General features: G+C 49.9%; 1 protein-coding gene across 1 annotated transcript in view; it reads right to left on the minus strand.

Moving 5' to 3' along the window:
* The window catches only part of PLXNA4 (plexin A4), a 418,177-nt gene that overhangs the window by 217,487 nt on the left and 180,393 nt on the right, over positions 1-20,297 (minus strand).

Below are 20,297 nucleotides of genomic sequence, written 5' to 3' on the forward strand. Positions count from 1 at the left end.
GCCAGGACCAGAGACCTGGGGTGGGAAAGAACATTCCACTCATCGGCATAAAGTTTCCCTTGGGGGACTGATGGTGAGTGCTGGACTAGAAGCCAGGAAACTGGATCCTAGACTCACCTCTGTCTTGAGGAAGCCACACCCCCTTTGGGTGTGTCCTCATCTCTTAAATAAAAGTTAGCGCAGATTCATTTCTAGAATCTTTGTAACCTAGTGGATCCCTGATTCTGGAGCTGTGACTGATGGACAGGAACACCAGGGAAGGAAAGGGGGGCCATTCACATGAGGCAGAGGGTGAAGGCAGCGCTGATTCCCTGGCTGTGGAGGAGAAGGGGATTCAGAGAGAGAGGACAGGTGTCAGTGAGGAGCTGTTTCCTCTGCCAGGTCCTCTTAGATAGAAACCTGGATCCTAAGGCAACTGTTCAAACCCAGTTCCTCTGAGAACTTAAGAAACGAGTTCGCGGAGCACATGGCAGGGAGGGAAGCTGGTGGGCCTGTCTCTTCTCCTTCATATTCCCCAGCAAGGAGGTGGGCCCCTGTACCCCCAGTCCCTGGGAACCTCTCCACCTCTCAGGGGGCCTGGCCACTCCTGAGGAAACACTGAGATGAGCAGAAATTGTGAACCTGGCCCCATATGCCTGTCTGGTTACAGGGCGCTTCATGCTGAGAGAGAGCGGAAGAAATCTGTAATCAGGGATGAACATGGAGGGGATGGCCAGGGTGACCCCTTGCTCACAGACCTAGACAGCACTGTTCAATACCTAAAGAAGGAAGCCTTGGTTCTCTTCCCACTGCCAGGGCCAAGGGCCTCTGTCTTTTAGGGTAACAGACCCTGTGCCTTCTCTGTCTCAGTTTTCCTACCTTAAGAAAAAGAGAGAATGAAATCAGAAGTATCTCTTTCTCCAGCCAACTCCAAAGATGGGGGCTTTACAGGAAATCAAGAATCGGGGTCTGGGAAGAAGATGAATGGCTAGTATTCCAGAAAAGGGAGTCCAGCAAAGGGCCACTTAGAATTGAAAAATTCATTGGAATAATAATCAATAAAACTTGACTAGACATGGTGGTGAGGGCTTTAAATAAGGCAAGAAAGAGAAATATAAATTACCTAGGAATGAAACCCTGGCTAGCTATGGCACTCTACCTGTGGCTATAGAGCAAGAGAGATGGGGGCACTCAATAACCCAGCTGGCTGTGTGCAGGGAATGGAAGTCTATGGGGGGAAGGGGGCGTGGCTAGGTTCTGGGGACTACGCAGCCTCCACTGCTTGGGACCAGAGACTGCTAGGGAGGGTGGGCTGGGGGCTCTGCTACAGACAAGGAGGTTCTGAAGACCCCCACACATGCCTGCTTCAGGTGTAAACCCTACTGCCCTCAAGAAGGATACACGTCCACATGGGCAGGGGACAAGGGGGCAGGGAAGAAAGGAGATGCAGAAGGAAGAGGGAAAAAGATGGAGGTCTCAGGAAAAAATGATGGAGGAGGAACTGGCAAGAAGTGGGGCCTGCTGGGGTTATATAGGGAGGGATGAAGATGGAGAAATAGGGAAGAATAATGAGTTGGGGGAGTGGGAGCCAATAATGAGCCCCATCTGCAGGGAACATCGCAGATTACTTGATCCAGAGGAAGGACCCCTCTGACTGGGACACAGGACCACAAATGGAGGCAGTATGTCCGTGGACAGTAACTGTTCACAGGAACCTGTAGAGAGGGAAGGAAGGGATGAGCACAGGGCATTAGCAGGCCCTGAATAGCCACCAGAAGCCAGGCTTGTTAATGGGATTGACTTGAGTCCAGTCCTCAAGACAGACTCGCAGTGCAGGTTGTATTAGGTGAGAAAGCTGAGGACCACAGACTGAAGAGCTGATCTGGACCCCAGCGGGGAGCAGCAGAACTGCCTTTCCTCTGGCCTAGGGCAAAAGCCTCCTCTCTTTCCACTGTGACACTTTTCCCTTGATGCTCCAGGCTCCACAGAAGACGGAGATCATAAAAGAGGAATAGCAAGGAGACTTCCATAATAACACAGAAAACACGCACGCATAATAAGGAGGCTGGTCCGGAGAGGAGGATGTCTTGGAAATGGGCTGTACAACAGGGGGACTGAGCCAAAGTGAGCACTGATAGCACCATCAATGGGGGTGGGGACCAGCAGCCTTCATCAGGAGAGAGGGTCAAGGAAACAGGGAGGGAGTGAAACAGAAGCATTTTTGACGATAATATGCTAGTTAGTTGTGTGGGTTTTTTTTAAGTTAGCATGCAAAAAACTGATCAATTGTTAGGTCTGAGAGAAAAGAAAAGCAGCAGGAGATACAACCATGTGAGAAAAGAACAGAGGGGAGGGGGGTGAAGGGAGGGGAAGGATGGGGTGGAGGGGAGGGGAGGGGAGGGAAGGGGCAGGGGAGAAATAGCCACATCCACACAAGCCGGCTCCCTGCCACTCTCCCTCCTGCCAGCAGCTCTGGGCCTGTCAGGAGTCCAGAGGAGCAGCTGTGTGAGCCCAAGTCCAGCTGGTGGGGCACCCCACTAATCCGGGGACCAGAGGAGGAGCCAGGCCCTGCTCTCTCCTGTCACCCCTGCCCCTGCTCCAGGATGGGTGCTCAGCAGCTCCTGCCCTGTCACATGGGCTCAGGTGTGGCTCTGCCCAGGTGTGGCTCATCCTGCCTCACCAAGGACACCTCACTCTGCTCTGGGCACGGTGCCCACCTCAGCCAACAGTTGCAGACAAGGCCTAGGCTGAGGGGAGTTGACATGCGAGCATCTGCTGAGGAGCCTGACACAGCCTTGAAGGAGCACAGCCCAGGCCCCCAAATAGCACAGCTGCCTGAGTGAAACCTGCATCGCCAGCCTCCAGCCACATGGTGACATTGCACGCCCAGCACCGGCCTTGGGCCCAGCATCCTGTCTGTAGAATGCATCTGCATGCGCCTCACATTCCATTCTGAGTGTTTGCAGGGAGCTCTCAGCACCACCTGAGGGGGCATTCCCGGCCATTCTCCTTTCTATCCACTGCCCAGCCCCCCACCCCCGCATGCCCTAATCAGATCATTCCACCTGCATCCCATGCATCCCGCTTCTCATTTGGGTTACCTGCCTGGATCTTCCTGCCTGAGGAGCCTGGCAGCTCTGAGGGGCCAGGGGCCTCTCCCAGCCCTTTAGCATGAGATGAGAGGATTCCTAGTGCCTCTGCCACTTGACCAAGACAGCTCCTTTCAACTTCTGTCTTCCCCTCGGGCAAAATCAGCAGCCAAGACAGCACTAAGCTGAGTGGCCTAAACCCTTCCTTTGATTCTCAGGCCCCCAGAGCCACCCAGGCGCCAGCAACCTGCTAAGATGCAGCACCAGACCCCTTGCTGATATCATACGAATGTTTTTTGCTTCTCAGCAAAACTGACAAGACGTGGCTTCCTGAAGCAGAGCTGAACAGAGAGCTCCGGGCCTGGTGAGGACAGAGGAGCGAGCGCCTCTTTCTCAGCCACCGTCCCCAGGAAACTTCTAGGGGGACAGGCTAGTCATCCCACTGGCTCTGCTAATGGAGAAGCCCTGGGTGGGTGTTAATGGAGAAGTCCTGGATGGGTGCAACATTGGCCAGAAAGAGCACCTACACTGGTGTTGACAGAGAAAAAGATACCACCATGGGCTCAGCCGAGAAGCAAGCACTTCGTGTCTGCCCTGAAACCATCACTTCGAACAATGAGCTCATCAAAGACAGGAATGTTTATAGACTCCATGGGGGAATTATCCTGATACCACATCTGGGAAGTAGGTATGAAGAGGTATATGTTGGAGGCATGGCACTCAGCAGGAAAGCCCAGGAGTTGGATGCTGAAGTGGTAAGCGTCGACTTGAGTATCTTAACCCTGTGAGGGAACTAGAGTGTAGAAAACGCAGACATATCCTGCCCAAAGTGCGCTTCTGTGGGTGGTTTCAGAGACTGCACATCACTCTGTATTCACAGACTCTGCCCCGGCGAGGCTCCAGGGGAGCCAAGGCGGCCCCCTGGGAGTGGGGTTACTGCTGCATCCAGGCCTCCACAAGTCTCCATGAGCACATGCGTAGCCTGCATGCAGCCTCTCAAATGCCCCGCCCCCTCCCGCCTTTTCCAGAATTCTTAATCTTTGCAAATAACTTGCATAAAACCATCCATTTGTTTAAAAATTACCTGTATTTAATTAACAAAATTTGCCTTGCTTTGCCGTATTTCGCAGTGCCAACTCTCCTGGAGTGTGTGCATGTGTGTGTTGCCTATTTCCATTCCTCTCCTATCACTAATATAAGAGAACATAAATAAATGCCTGTGGGTAGCAAATTCACTCAGTGGAGCCATGAGCAGATTCTTCACTTGGGTTCTGTCGACTCATTCTTAGAGCCTTTTCTCCCTGCCCTGCTCCAGCCACAGGTGCTATGACTGAGCCAGGCCATCCCCTGCTTGTAGACACAACTATATTCCCAAAGGGGCATACTGTGTCCCAGGCACTAATGGCCCATTTTCACCCGAGGGACCCTAGGCCCCAGGCCGGTAGTGAGAGCTGGTGTCTGGTTTGTAGGGGCACCTGAATGAGTGCCCGGCCACGCTGGTGGGTAGAGGACCAGGAGTGTGGAAAGGAAGTCCCAGGGGAAAAGAACAGGGGTTTGGATTAGGTTGCAAATGAATGTGACCCTGGAGTTGGGGGTGGGGAGACAGGTTGGGAGAGAGAGAAAGGATGTTCCTTGCCTCTGTGTTATGTATACAGAAGACACAAAGATGAGAGAAGAAAAGGATATGGGAAGTTAAGACTAGGGCCATTTGAGTGGATGAGAAAATAGTTTACCCAAAACTGCCCCATGAGCCCCTTGGGGTTAGCCCTGTGAACCTCAAAGGAAAAGTGGCCCCACCATGATCAGCTGCCTGCTCTGTAACCTTTAGGGTTCTGAATCACTTCTGGTAGAAATTTCTCTTGCAGACCTCAGATGGGAGAGCCTATTTCTGGACACGGCTCTGTGTAGGAAGCATGGGGAGGGGAGTGTCCTCCTGGAGGATTTCATAAAGCCAAGGCACTGACAGGGTGACGAAGTGACGGCAACACCAAAGTGGCAGTGACCCTGGAGGGAGCAGACCCCTCGTAGGGAGCCTCCAACTGGGGTCAGGTGGAGGTGAGAGGTTGTCACAGCAGGTCTTGAAATGAAAGAATCAACCAGGGACAGTGACACCCTGATCACAGCCCATGATTAGGGCTTCCCTGGTCTCTCCCTTCCCCTCTCCCCTCAGACAAAGTCTGGGGCACACCCAGCCACTGAAGAGTGCATTAAGCCCCATAAATGAACGGAGAAGTCACCCTGGGAAACTGGACTGGGAGGGCAAGTTTAACCTGGTACGAAAACCTGTTCCTATACATTCCAGAGCCAAAGACAACTTCTTTATGATCTCTGTCAGCACTCTGTTTAATTACTGCTGATCATTGCCTCTAGATTGATGCCCATGTTGTTTTTGCCCTGTCCTGGCTCTTACAGCTCACGGGATCCAGTGTGAACAGGCTCACTGGAATGAATTGGGAAAACTTACATCCATGTGACATGCCACATGGCACCACATTAGTGGCTACGGGGCCAGGTGTTGAGCAAAGGTATGTTTGCTGCCAGCAAAGAGCTTACAATTTCCAAACCAAAAGAAACAGAAATGAATGGTGAAGTCAGAGAAGCTAGCCTTGAGTGGTTCTGCTGTTTTGATTTTTAAACTTTTCCAGAACAAACTGCGTGGCATTCAGTCTCACAGAACGCACACATGGTGTGGTCTGTGCTTATTTCCTCAAGCTGTTTCTTCTTCAAGAAGGTGTGTTTGACACCTGTGTGGCTTTTCCGGTGGGGTTTTTGGATGCTGGACTCCTAAAATGGGTGAGAAAGTCTCATGGCAGACCCCTCCTCCAATGACCTCAGCTCAGCTACTGCATCCCTGCCTTCAGATGGGACTAGAGCAGGGGTGGGCAAACTTTTTGACTCGAGGGCCACAATGGGTTCTTAAACTGGACCGGAGGGCCGGAACAAAAGCATGGATGGAGTGTTTGTGTGAACTAATATAAATTCAAAGTAAAGGAGCGGAGGGGAGAGCAAGAGAACCGGATAGAACAGCCAGATCCGGCCCGCGGGCCGTAGTTTGCCCACGGCTGGACTAGAGGCTCTGAGCCAACTCAGGCTCTTCTCTGCCTTTAGCACCTCCCAGGTCGGGGGACATTACCCATCTTCTCTTGTATCTGACAGACTAGAAACCAACATGATGCATAGAAAGGATGAGGCTTTTATAATCAGACCACAAAGGCTCAAATCCCCAGAGCCTAGAACAGTGTCTGACATGAGGTAGCACTTGGTAAATACCTGATGAATGAAACTCTGGCTCTGCCACTCACCAACTATATGATTTTGTGTAAGGTCTCAAAGCCTCAATTTGCTCACCTATGAACAGGGAAGGTTGGAAAGCTTAAAGAAGATACTCTATGTAGACAGCTTGGCATGGGAGCAAGGAGGACCTAAAGAAAGTAGCATTCCTTAAACATCTACTAGTGAAATCATAAACTACTCTAATGCATTCCTATGTAATAAAGAGGGAATATGCAAATTGACTGTCACACTGTCACAAAGATGGTGGCGCCCATAGACACAAGATGGTGGCGCCCAGTCCCCTCAGCTCCACAGGAGTCCCACAGTCCTTTCAGCCCAGCTGGGGGCAGCAGGGGCATGGTGCGGCCAGACCCGCCCTCAGCCCCCCAGCCGCCCAGGGCCAGCCCAAGGCACAGGCAAGCCTTGGATGGCGGCTGCCCAGCCACACAGGGCCGCCCATGGCTCAGGCAATCAGGGCTAGCCGAGGCTTGTGCTGCCAGCAGAGGCAGCAGAAGGTGTGATCGGGCGTCACCTTCCCCTGATCCCCAGGTCGCCTCCCACCCCTGAGGGCTCCCGGACTGTGAATGGGGGAAGGCCAGGCTGAGGGACACCCCCCCTCTAGTACATGAATTTTCATGCACCAGGCCTCTAGTGCCATTGTAAAACACAAAACACTTATTGAGTACTTACCATGGCCAGGCACTTTCCTAAGGGCTGGGCATCCATTATCCCTTTAAATCTTCAAAATTCTATGTGGTTGGTAAATATTATTAACCCTCATTTCATATGGACAAGAATTCTAAGTATTCAAAGTGGCCAGGGCATGATGTGGCCAGACAGTGGGGGTAATGAGAAAGCCTATGGGGCGGGCGGACTGACCCTGGCTACCCGCCAATCTTGGCTGTACTTCACTGCTGAGTTAATCCCTGGCCTCAGCAACAGGTGACCCCGTCATTGGCCAGCCTCAGACTAATGATGTCCTCCCTGAGACCTGCAGGAGAAGTCCAGAGGAAGGGAAAGAAAGAGCCCCCATTCCGCACACACTAGGAGTCTCTGATTGGGCCCAGGCTGCCGAGTTCTAGAAGCACTCCGAGTGAGCTGCTGAGGCCACGGTGGCAGCGTTGGCCTGCCTGGGTCGCAAGAGACACAGATATGCACACACCTTTCTGGCTTGTCTTATTTCCCCCCAGAAATCCAGACCACATTATTGCTCTGAAACTCGGGAGCCTTTTGAAGTCATTGTATTTAGACTTTAAACGCACACGCACGAAACCGCTGGCCTTCATTAGGGTGAGAAAAAGCTGTTGGATGATTTGGCTACTCACTGCTTTTTGGTGTTTTCGCAGGGGTTTTAAATAACGAGGCACCCATGGAAATGAGGGGGTGGAGGAGGGGCCGTCCAGCGGCAACAAAAGAGAGGAATCTGGGAAAATGAAAAACTTTCATATGAGATAAGAAACCCTCACGGCTGTTATTAGGCTTTCTACTCCGTCAGGGAGGTCCCCTGGCTTTAATAAAATCTCATTTTCCCCTTAAACTCTTCCATGTGGCAGGGGCCCAGAGCTTAATGGGGATATAAGAGATGATTCCAACCTGAGGCTCAGGTGGCGGGGCCCCCCCACCCGCCAGCCCAGCAGCTGGAACTGATTGCCAGTCCAGCAACACACAGCACATCAGAGAATAATCATGATCATCTGAGGCCGGCCTGGGCCAGGCAAGGGTGGCAGCCTGGCACCCGTGCGTTCCCGCTTTGAGGAAGGAGAAGCTCCTCCTGGTCCTTATTAAGTAAGCGTGGACCCCAGGAGTGAGAGGCCCGGTTCTAGCATGCGATTTATCACGGGCATCTGCATTTGAAAGGCTCCAAGGCTTTAATCTACGCCTGATTCCTAAGGTCCCTCAGCATTGGGGAGGGTGTACAGTGGGACCAGTGGATGGTGATGAGTTCATCTATTCGGGGGTCTCACTCTCAGTACTGAGGGGCTCATCCATAGCCCCTAGGACTCTAAGACAGATTCCTTCACAAGAGGAACAGGATGTCCAAGGCGATGCTGCCTGGAGATGCCAGGCCTGAGCCAGCAGCTGCCGGAGGTGAGGCGAGCGTGAGCAGCTCATTAACTGGAAGTCACTGGTGAGTAGCATTCTGCATCCATCAGAAATCTGCAGAGATGAACACGCCCAGAGTGGGCGACGGGGCTGGTGTGGGTTCTGGGCTTTTCTTCCATTATTGCAGATGGAGTACCACTTGTTAAGCACCTGAATCTGAACCCCAATATAAACATAACTGCCATGATTGGCCACGTGGTTTTCACTTCTGAACAAAACTGTGTGAGGGGCTTGCACCAACAGAGAGCAATCATTTTCATCCAGGAATTGGATTAGCAATTCAAGCAGTCATGCTTACTCTTAAATCCACAGAAAGGTTCCAGCTTTCTCCAGGGAAGAAACACACAAGGAGCGGGGGTTGGGGGGGAACACCAAGGGTCAGTTATGGCCATTAACTGACAAGTTCATTTCCGCCCCAAGATGAGCTCTCTGACCTTTTCCTGGTATCAAGAGATACTCTGACAAACAGTGAGCCAAGGTATGCAGGGGGGAGGACCATCCCCGCCCTGGGTATCCTGCGGGCACTTTAGTGAGGCCTTGGGTGCTGATGCCCCTGCCCCTGTGGAGGCCTAGGTAGGACTGGCAGGAGAGGCATGGGGCTAGGCCAGCCTTGGGCAAACTACGGCCCGCGGGCTGGATCCGGCTGTTCTATCCGGTTCTCTTGCTCTCCCCTCCGCTCCTTTACTTTGAATTTATATTAGTTCACACAAACACTCCATCCATGCTTTTGTTCTGGCCCTCCGGTCCAGTTTAAGAACCCATTGTGGCCCTCAAGTCAAAAAGTTTGCCCACCCCTGGGCTAGGCTGTGTAGCTCAGCTTTTCCAGGCACATGTTGACTGGTGCTAGCCATCCTCCCTGTCTGCTTGGTCCTTGCCTCTGAGCATTCTCCAGAAATTCAAATCCCTCCCAGCTCCTTCCTGACTCAGTCCACGGAAGGATTTAGGACATGTCACTAAACACAGAGACCTCCTTCTGAGCTCCCAAGTCTGATTGTCCCCCTAAAAAGTGGAGAGTCTCCATAGGGTCAAGGAAAATGCCATGTGGATAGGGTTCCCCAGCCCCCAACTCCATTCATCACAAACACTATGTGCACACTCAGTGTGTGACCCCAGGGACCCAAAGACATGTGTCAAGGCCCCTACCCCACAGGGTCTCACACCCAGTAAAGGAATACAGAGAGTTCGTCAAATAACCATAACAAATGCAAAGATGTGGGTGTATCTGTGCAAAGATTAAAATGTTGAAGGGCCCAGCAGTAGCCCAGGAAACAGCAACTCCTTCTGCTCTGGGGTGAGGAGGAAGGGAGGGACAAATCAGAGAAGGCTCTGAAGAGGAGGTGACTCCTGAACTGAGAAGAAGTAGGGAGAATAGGCAAAAGGCTGAAAGAAATAAAGAAATGCCAAAGACAGAAAAAGCAAAATGTGTTCAGTGTGGGGGATGAGAAACAGCATGGCCTATTGGGGGACAAAACACACTTTAGAGTTGCTGGAGTGTAAGTCTGGAGTGTGGGAACCTGGCATGGAATTTAGAAAACAAAAGGATGAACAGGAAACAAGGGGGTGGGCAAGGAGTGATATTTTTCCTTCCAGTCCATGTGTTAGGGAAGGTTGGACAGTTGGGTTTGAACTCTGGTGCTATGGTGTGTCCTCAGACAAATGCCAGAAACTTGCAGAGCCTCCATTTCCTCATCTGTACGAGAGGAGTGGACCCCTGCTGTGCCTGCCTCAGGGTTGCTGTGAGAATGAGATTGAGGTCAGACTATGGAGAGATAAAGAAATTCAAAGGCATTGATACTCATCACCACATATGCCGGCATTGGCCCAGGGATGGTTCAAAGTTTGCTGAAAAGTCTTTAGAGTTTTCAACCAACCGCGATGTGGGGGACGGAGGAAGGAGGTCCACTCTCCGTGGCTCCACACAGGGGCCTGATGTAGGAGCTCTGTGGCCCCATAATCCCTCTTTACACTCGACCCTGCTCTCCTCAAATGCCTTCCTTTAAAGGCTGTTGTTGTTTTTAAGGCCCTTCAAACTCCGTGACTATAAACGATGGTGTTAGGTAAGGCGCTTTTGGCAAGAAGCAGCCATAAGGAAACAAAATTGCTGCTGTTAAGTCTCCACCGGTGAAGCAATTTGCTCGTTGATCACCATTTCTCAGGAGCCCCGATCCATCACAGCTGGGGCAGGAGAGCCTTCCTGCCTCCTAACGCCTCAGCCTACAGTGCAGGCAGCACCCACCGCCTCTGATCTCATCCAGCAGGCCCCGCCGTGAGTTTTGTCTGATTTGGGATCTGAAGAAATGGTCCCTGTGACTGTCCTAGAAAGGACACAGGCTGACTTTCACGGGCCCGCTCATCTGCACCCGCATCCTTGTGCCTACCTCTGTCGCTCCAGGTCAACCTTTGGGTTCTTGGTGCAAAACAGGGTTAATCGTCTCTCTGCCTTCAGTGGGAAGTGCCATAGGCAATGTTTGCTCACTGAGTAGCTCATCTTGCCTGCATTGCTCTCTCTTCATCAAACATAAATGTCAGCAAAAACTCCTCTCCCAGCCTCATGAATTTTTTAAAAAACAAAACACAGGGAAAAAATTCTACATAGTATTCCCCAGATGTTCTCTATGAGACAATGGAAGATCTCTCTCTCTCTCTCTCTCTCTCTCTCTCTCTCCCTCCCTCCTCTCTCTCTCTCTCTCTCTCTCTCTCTCTCTCTCTCTCTCTCTCTCTCTCTCGGCTGAGAAAGGCTATTCCGGAAAAACTGGTGAATTTGAGATGCTTATGTTATGAAACAGCAGTCCAGCTGCTTTGTTTACTGGGACCCAGTTGGAAAAGGGCCAGGTCCAAAAATAAGTAAGTTCTCTCCTCTGGTTATGATTTCCATCCTAAAGATCACTTTTCCCAGCGGGATGCCCCCAGCCTCCTGGTTAGAGACCCTCCTAGGATGGCACCCACAGAATGAGTGTTTCTCTGCTAAGCACAGAGCTTTTTGAGACACAGGCTGCTTCAAGCTCAAAACTTAAAAAAGGAAATGGGAGAGCTGGATGATCATTTATATGAAGGGAGAAAAACTGAGATGCAAGATAGGACTTCCTCCCACTGTGGTACCCCCACATCTGGTTGGGGTGCCAGGGTGACCCACAGGGGGCCCCACTATGGTATCCCTTGTGGTATCCAGCACTCTCCCTCCTGGCGACCGTTGCGCCCCTCCCACCTCAGCACTTCACTGCTGGGAGCAACCACCTGGTTCCCCGAGCCCTGTAGTGGCCACCAGTTCAGAACCAGCGGAGGAGGTTCCGTCTCTCCTTGAACATCACTTTGCTTCCCGGAGGCCTCTGTGAGCAGGCAGCCGGTACCGATTAGAGTGAGAGAGACCTGGGCCAGGAGGGAATGGCTGAGACAGCCGGCGTGACAAGCACTGTGTTTAGCACGGTCCTGGAAGACAGGGAAGAAAAGGAACACACACAGGCTTCAGGGCATCCGGAGGGGTGCTGAGAGGGGGAGCCAAGACTGAGAGGGGCCCATGGGGCCTTCGGAGCAACCCGCCAGCTTCTGCCAGCACAGCCCCGCTGCCCTGAGGACTGGAAGAGAAGGCGGGAGCAACACCGGTGAGTCCATCCTGGCGCCCCCGCCCCCCCCCCCACCCCCAAGCTCCTGGTAGAACCATCCATGCTGTCACTAAAGTTCTCCAATTACCTTGTTTCTGCCAGAGCCCCCAAGTTATTCTTAAGAGTCACGAGGCTACCTGCCAGGGGCACTAATTGTTCCGCTCAGTGTCTCACACTGAAGAAGTGGTTCCTCTCATGTGCCAGAGTGTTCTCAAGCCATGGAAATAGTCATCCTTCCCACTTAGCATTGGAGATGTGCTTTGGAGCCAAAAGGAGGAGTATTTAAGTCGAAGTTCCGGTTTCTCGCCACCTATGGCACCTGGCTGGCACACAGTATGTTCTGGGTGATTATATTTCTTGAGTTATTTTATTTTTTCCATCACCATTTATCCCTTCTATGCCCTCTTCCCCTTTCACCTACCCCCTAACCCTTGCAATCACCACACTATTGTCCATGTCCGTGAGTTCTCTCTCTTTTCTTTTTTCTCAATCCTTCCACCCTCCACCCCCAACACCCATCCCCCACCAGAGCTGTCTGCCTGCTCTCTATCTATGCTCTCTATCTATTTTGCTTGGTAAGTTCATTAAATTCCACAAATGAGGAAACCTTTTACCCTTCGCTTTGTGACAGCATGGATGGACCTGGGGAACATTGTGCTAAGTGAAATAAGCCAGTCAGAGAAAGACAAGTACTATATGATTTCACTCCGTGACGCAGTTTTTGGTTAATGTAAATCCTCTCTAATACGGAGCACTCGCTGGAGACTGGGGTGGTTTGAAGGGAGGCATGCCGCATGCTGCACCACGGGCTGCCCCTACTCCAGTACAGTGACGTATTTCTGCAGACTTCACCCATCATTGACTACAAGAGGCCAGAGCAGTACCTTTGCAAACTCCCCATTCTCTAGAAAATGACCACACGTTCTAAGAAGCATCATGAACAGCAGCCAAGGGAAAGTAGTGAACCTGAGCCAGTCATTTCCCTTCTCTTAGTCTCAGCTCTCTCATTTGTAAAATGGGGTTTAAGGGGAGGATGAGAATGATTTAGAATATCCAAAACCCCTTCCCACTCCCAATTTTCTTTGAGACACTGAACTTTAGAATTCCACTCCAGGGTATGAGGATACAACTCTGGCTGAAACTTACTCCACTTTACACCAAGATGGCAGCCAAGACAATTCTGAAATGGGTAGCTCTTGTTGAAAAGTTCTTAAATGGCTATTAGTTCTCTTGTTTGTAACAGATGTCCATAAAATTTGATGCAGAAGTTCCCCATGGCTAGATGTTCATGTGAAGGCTGGATAGACACTCGGCTGGGTGTTCTGTGTGGGCAAAGGTGGGTGTGTTGTGCAGGAGGGAGTATGTAAGCACCCCAAAGCGGTTAAACCGGACAACTTTCCATCTCTCTTCTCACTCTGGGAGCTGCTGATGCGACGGAGAGAACTGGGACTATTGAAGAGACCTGGCTTTTGCAAAATCACTGACAGAAGGAAGAAACGGAGGCAACATCTCAAGCTTCAAGAAGCATTTCTCTCCCCACAGCATCCGTGTCTGTCTTATGGGTGTCACTGGACTTTGCCAATACCGCCTTGGAAGCCCTTGCTCTCTGTATCATGACACACGTACAAATATCTTAGACTGTGGCTACTCCAGAATAGAGGTTGTGCTCTACTCTTTGATGTGACCAGGTGACCAGCTGAGGGCCAAGGGCATAATCAGCACTAACCCAGTGTTAAAGGAAAGAGTAAACGAATACATGGAGAAACAATCTTGCCCAAGGTCACAAATTGTCAGTGACGAAGTCAATATTAAAACCCAGGCTTCCTGAAACACAGGGTATAGCTCCTCATACTAATTCTGTAAATTTCACAAGAAATGCAAGATAGCACCTAATAGATTGCCTATAAACTACACAAGGCCTTTGAAATAGGAGGCAGTTATTTAATTCTTGCCTGACCTTCATTACTTGTGCACACGATCTTGGAACCAGCCACTACCATCTCCCCTACATGCACACACACGCACGCACGCACGCACGCACGCACCCATGCATGCACACTGAGATAGGGCTCACCATATAATACAAAGGTGTTGACTTACCTGTGAGTTGGGAATTGGCTGAGAGCTGCTGAAACTGGCCCATACGGGATTCCAGGAGAAGAAACAGCCCCACCCCCTGGGCCTTCTGGGAACCACAGACAACTTTTTTAATGAACTAAAATACCAAAGAACCCTCCGGGCAGTTGTTATCTGTTGCCCAACTCCCTGCAGAGAGCAGCCTGTGGAATCTGCAGTGTTAAGGTCAGGTCAGCATAAAGGGTGATAAAGGGTGGTGCCAGGCACATGGTAACACCCGGAGGCATATTTATCCAACACTTCTCCCTGGAGGGAGGGCTTCACTGCAACACTGCAGCCCTCTTGGCTCAACCGCCTGGGCCCTGGCAGGAACTTGGGACTGAAAACAGATGGGTGGATCTGAGGACCTGCCCAGAGATGTGGGGTGAGGCGTGCAGGAAGCAGAGGAGGAGATGTGGCCCTGCAGCAGGAGCCTAAGCATGAAGAATTGCCAGCCTTGAAGATTTCATTGCCCTGATTTTAAGAAACCTGCCACCATGCTGAGAACCCAGGAAATAGACAGCAGTCCTTCGCAGGGAGGCTGAGAAGGAGTTAGGACAGATGTAAGTTTCAGGAGAAGGCATGTGGGAGTGAGCGCTGATGGTTCCTGGCAAAGTCAAGATAGACAATGTTTTAGGGCAGCGGTTTTCAAACCTGTGAGCATCAGTATCACCTGGGCAACTCGCTAAAACCCTGATGGCTGGTCCCCGACTTCAGTGAACCTGACTCTGTAATCTGGGTCTGGAATGTGTGTGTCTAACAAATTCCCAGGTGATGCTGATGCCACTGGCCCAGCAGCCACTGCCTCGTGGGGGGGGGGGGGGGGAGGCGGGGAATGGCGTTAATTCCAAATACAGTGAGCTTGGTGGGGTACCAGGAAGGCCTTCCTATGGCCAAGGTTAGGAAGAAGGCAGGAGATCAGGTTACCCAGGCCAGTGCGGAAGTCTCCTGAGCTGGATACTCACGTTTCCGCAGTGGATCTGAATCAGTTCTGCTTAGCTTCAAGGTAATTTTATCTGCCGTGGGTTATATTTATATTCAGTTTCAATATGAGATCAGAGAGAGTCTCCTAGGTTCCAAGCACTTGATAGGCATCCTTACACACAATAACACATGCACCTGGGGGTTGGTTTTAATCCTTGTTATAGATGAGGAAACAAGCTCAGAGACCCCTGCAAAGTCTCTCAGCTGGCAAGAAGCAGAAACAGCATTCAGGCCTAGATCTCCAATTTCATTGTATCTTCCTTTATGTATTGGGGTGGCGGGGAGGGGAAGGCTGTAATATGTGTGTGTTTTAAAAAAACAACAACAACAAAGGTCATCCAGAATGTGCTCCCATGGCCAAATAAGTTTGGAGCAAATAAATGCAAAATACAAACAAAGTTTTCCTGCTAGATGTCTCAGGCATTTTCATATACTTAGGCGCACAGCAAATCTCAAAGAGGAGGCTAGATAGCATTTCCCAGTTTGACCAGAGAATCTTTTATATGAAAATAGGCATTTATATTTCAAGTAGCATTATAGCTGTGTTGAACATAGTCTGGTAACGTCTGGCATCGATATTAATAAGGCAAAGGATTTACACCACTAGCCCCAATTCTTCTGCACACTCACACCTTTGGGGTGAATGTGTAGACCCCAGCTGGTGTGAACCAAATCAGATGAGAACAGAGAAGAACTTTCCACGATTGTGCACCGTTCTCCCAGGGCACTGGCCTCTAGTGGAGGACCCTGACATGGCCAGGTGGTCGTGCCACTCTGTGGGCGCTCCCCCACCCCCATAGTCTGCAGCCCCTCCAGGGCAGGAGCCAGAGGGGCCTGGCTGCTACTCGGATCACCTCCTCTCAGAACCTCCCAAGGCTTCCTGGATGAGATAGATTCCAACCAGAACTGTTAGTTATTGCAGCTTCTCTCAATTACTCACACTTCTATTTGCTTGCTTGCTTTGAGGAAGAAAAAGCAAAATAAATCCCAGGGTGAGGAAACACGAGGGAGAAGGGGGAAAGGAAGTCGGGGGGGGTCTCTTTTCTGTACAGGATGTAAGGGTAGACCCCTAGGTGTGCTCTCTAAGGAGTCTCCTGCATTTGTCCTCTTGGACTAAGCAAATAGGCTGAAGTTCCCTTCGTTCCCTGAAGCCCCAAGACATCCAAGAAGAGGAAGCAGGAAGAGAGTTAAGACCACAGCTGATCTCTGGGGACAGAACACGTCCCAGACTCCAGCGAACGCCTTTCACGGTTGTTTGTCTTGCTGCCCAGGCAATATTTGACCAGCTGAGCAGCGCAGCACAAAAGCCAGAACACGCCGCTGCTGGATCCCGTCTGTTATGCAGCCTGCTCTATGCCCAGGGATGTGGGAGCAAGAAGGAGGGCTGTTCAAACTCACCTGGAGGGATCCCGGTGAGAACCAAACACAAGATCCCTGTGGCAGGGTCTCCCAAGCCTCCAGGAGCTATTCGCCCTTAAGCTTGCTGACTCAATTTTGGCAAAATAATCAAGATTTTAAAATTGCTATGTGTGACATTTTTGCAAATGGAAATTGCTGGAACATCAGCTCATTAATGACAGAGAGTGTATTGGTATGGCCTGCAATCATTGTTATTGCTTTTGGAATTATCTGCAATGATATGCTGTCCTTTGTATTCAAAGACAATGTACTAACACACCACCTAAGTGCTTATTTTCCATTGCACAATTATCACATATTGTCAGAGCTATCAATATATTTGATAAGTGTTTGCAGTATGTACATGAATGTGCATGTATGTGTGTATATTTATATACTATGTGTATACAAGTGCAGTTATGCTCATGAACTGTTTTGTGTCTTAATGGTATTTTGCAAGTTCTTTTGGGCTAAAATTTTCCTTTGCACTTCTGTATCATCCTTAATTCAAAACAGGAGGCATTCTTTCTATGAAGCCCTTTACTCTAATTGGCTGTTGGATTTATCCCAGCAGTAGGGGGAGCCTCATGCTGACTCTCTACCCACACGCCACCTCTCTGAGGCCCACGTGTAGCATGTGTGATGAGATGGTCCAGCCACCATGCAAACCGCTTGACCCACTCGGAACAGACCCCTCCCCACTGCGTTAATGGGCTGGCTGGCTGCAGACCTTTGGTTGAACACTGATATTTTCAATTCTCTCTGCTCTCAGACCTAGATGCTATCTTAAAACACTCTTTGGGATTCTTCCTATTTAAAATTTTTTACTTTGCTATTATAAAATCAATACATTCTCCTTGAAAAAAAAGTTTAGAAAAATGTAGATAAACAGAAAAAACAAATCACATCTAGTCCCACTTTCCAAGCATAACTATTGTTAGCATTTTGGGTGGATTTCTTTCCAGTTTTCATTGTGTGCATTGTAAAGTTTCAATTGTATCATGCTTTTCCACTTAATGTTATCACACAAGAATCAGTTGCAATACTGGCCTTTATAAAATGCATTTTTAATGGCTACATGGTATGCCAAATTTACCTAACCATTCCCCTATGAATGGGTAGTTAGATCCATTCCAATTTAGCTAAACAATGTTGAAATATGTATCTTGGTGATTAGCACCGTTTTTTTAAATTTTCAGTTGTTTCCTATAAAAAAATTATCGCTAGTTCAAAGGCCTGAATCTTCTCAAGGCTCTTGCTAAATATTTACAAATTGTTTCCCAACAGTGTATACCAGTTAGAATTCCCAGCAGCCAAGCTTCAACACAAATAGAGCCAGTCTCACAGCGCACGCATGGGCTTGTTTCTGAAGGGCTGTTTACAATGCTTTCTGACTCCTTCCAAGTCCCTGTTTACCTGTAAGTCCCTGTGCAGGCTCAGATGGCCTGTCACAAGCCTCTAACCCCAGATAGGGACAGTGTGGCCCAGAGAAGGTACCCCTTTTCATGAAATCTCTAGTTTTGGAACTCACTTCCAGCCCCAACTCTGAAGCAACCACCCAGACAGAGCTTCTCAAGAAGTCCCCTGACCCATCACCTCCCCAAAGCCAGGGACCCTTGGACCACCCACCACTGCACCACCGAGCATCCCACAGGAACCACTGGGGGCCAGTATAGGGTTCTTAACAAGAGAATGAATCTGCAGGATTTTCACTGCTATTCAAGTAATCAGATTACTACATCTGTCTCTAGCTTTGAATTTTGCCTGCATGCATTTTTACCACATTTTATTTCCCAGTGAACTAGCAGAAATCATGGGAGCATACAACACCAAGTGTTTTCCCCTTCTTCCTCCCTTCCCCCTCCTCCTGGCCTTCCTGATTGAGAATTGTGGGATTGTGCTGGATACTGGTCATGCAGGAGATGCAGCCATGCCCAGCTGCAGCCCAAATTTTAAGGAAAGGAGACTAAATGACACTGACTAGCTTTTCTCATGCTTCCCTCCTACTCCTGATGCGAGCAGAGCTTTTTAGCATATATGATCAGCCTTAGCATGATCTGGCGTCTACTTTCTCTCTTACTACAGAGACGGGTATAGTTCTGAGCACTGAGTTAATTATTAATGCTACAATAAGGCGGGCTTCACACACACACACACACACACACACACACACACACACACAGTGTCCAGGATCAGGGGTCCTCAAACTACGGCCCACGGGCCACATGCGGCCCGCCAAGAACATTTATCTGGCCCGCTGGGTGCCGCTGCCTGTCCTGCTTAGCAGCCGACTCGTCCCGGGCCCGCAGTGCGCACAGGAATTTGTTCATAGTTTTTTTTTTTAAAAAACTATAGTCCAGCCCTCCAACGGTCTGAGGGACAGTGAACTGGCCCCCTGTTTAAAAAGTTTGAGGACCCCTGGCTCCAGGTGATTTTGACGGTAGAAGTGGAGAAATAAACATGAGCTTATCCTCTTGTATCAGGAAAGATGTAAGCAAGGTCTAAGAGATAGCTGTATTCCAGTGGAGGAGTCAGTTAGTTTTGCTGAAGCTCACAAGTGATGCACAAAGAAAGTTAACTACCCCTGACCTCCAGCGCACAGGAGTGCCCACAGGGTGTCTGGGGCAGCAAAGAGAGACCAACTCCCCAATGAGGCTCACTGCGCAGATGTTCTCAGAAGTCTTTTTCCCCAGGGACTTGGGTGGCAGGAGATAAGCTCTAATGTCTGGCTGGGGTCACAATGAGAAGATGCTGACTCCTCTCTTTCCATTTCCCAACATCCAATGCAGACAACATGCTAAACAAGCCCACACGGCTCTCAGGTGTCTCTCGGTTTATTCCAGCTAGAAAGCAGGGCTTGCAGAGTAATTGTTGCCATGGGCATTTACTTTGAGAAACCTGGGGCCCCATCTGTGGCTGGTGGGTAGGGAAGAGGCTAGTACCAGGCAGCTAAACAAGGTGAATCCATTTAGTGTCTTAACAGGTTTGGACCATGCTGCAGGAGATATGGCCACACAGGCCCTTCTTCCTCTTCCCCTTCCTATAGACATGAGTGTTAAAGTTCACTTTCACAAAATATGCTAAGAGGTTCAATGGCAAGGGGATGGGGCTAATGAGGCCACAGTCATGGATCCAAAGTGTGGATCAACCAAATAGCTTTGCTTTGGTTCCCTGGCCCTGAACACCATCCCTGGCTCCGGGCACCTGTCTCAGGAAAGTGTCCAGTGGCATTTATCTTATATAGAAAGGGGGGTGACCAGGGGAGTTGAGCTCATCCCCATCCCTGGAAGAACAGCTCAAAAGTCCCACCTTATCATGTCCCCTCTTTTATACAAAGGTGAGCACGCTGATAGAGCAAGGTCTAAGAGATAGATATATTCTGGTGGGGGAGTCACCGGAAAACAGCTACCTCTCTCTCTCTCTCTCTCTCTCTCTCTCTCTCTCTCTCTCAATGACAACTCCTCCTATAGCCAACCTAGCACCTCACTAACCAATTACACAAATTGAAAGTTAAACAGCTTCAGGTCACCCCATAAGTCACAGGCACAAATCAAAATCTACCCACTCAATTAAATGCAGCTTAGCTGAAATCATACCCCTTTTAACACCGAAGTGGCTGATTTCCAAGGGATGTAAGAAGATCATTCAACACATGGTTACTCCATATCAACCCCTTTTCTCTGTGATCTTCAAACCTAATTAACATTTAGTAAAGGTGGTGAGGTGTTTCCCAGATCCTCTCTAGTTGAGGGATTAC

Source organism: Plecotus auritus, assembly GCF_963455305.1.
Source record: "Plecotus auritus genome assembly, chromosome: 4".
In the NCBI taxonomy this organism is placed as follows: Eukaryota; Metazoa; Chordata; class Mammalia; order Chiroptera; family Vespertilionidae; genus Plecotus; species Plecotus auritus.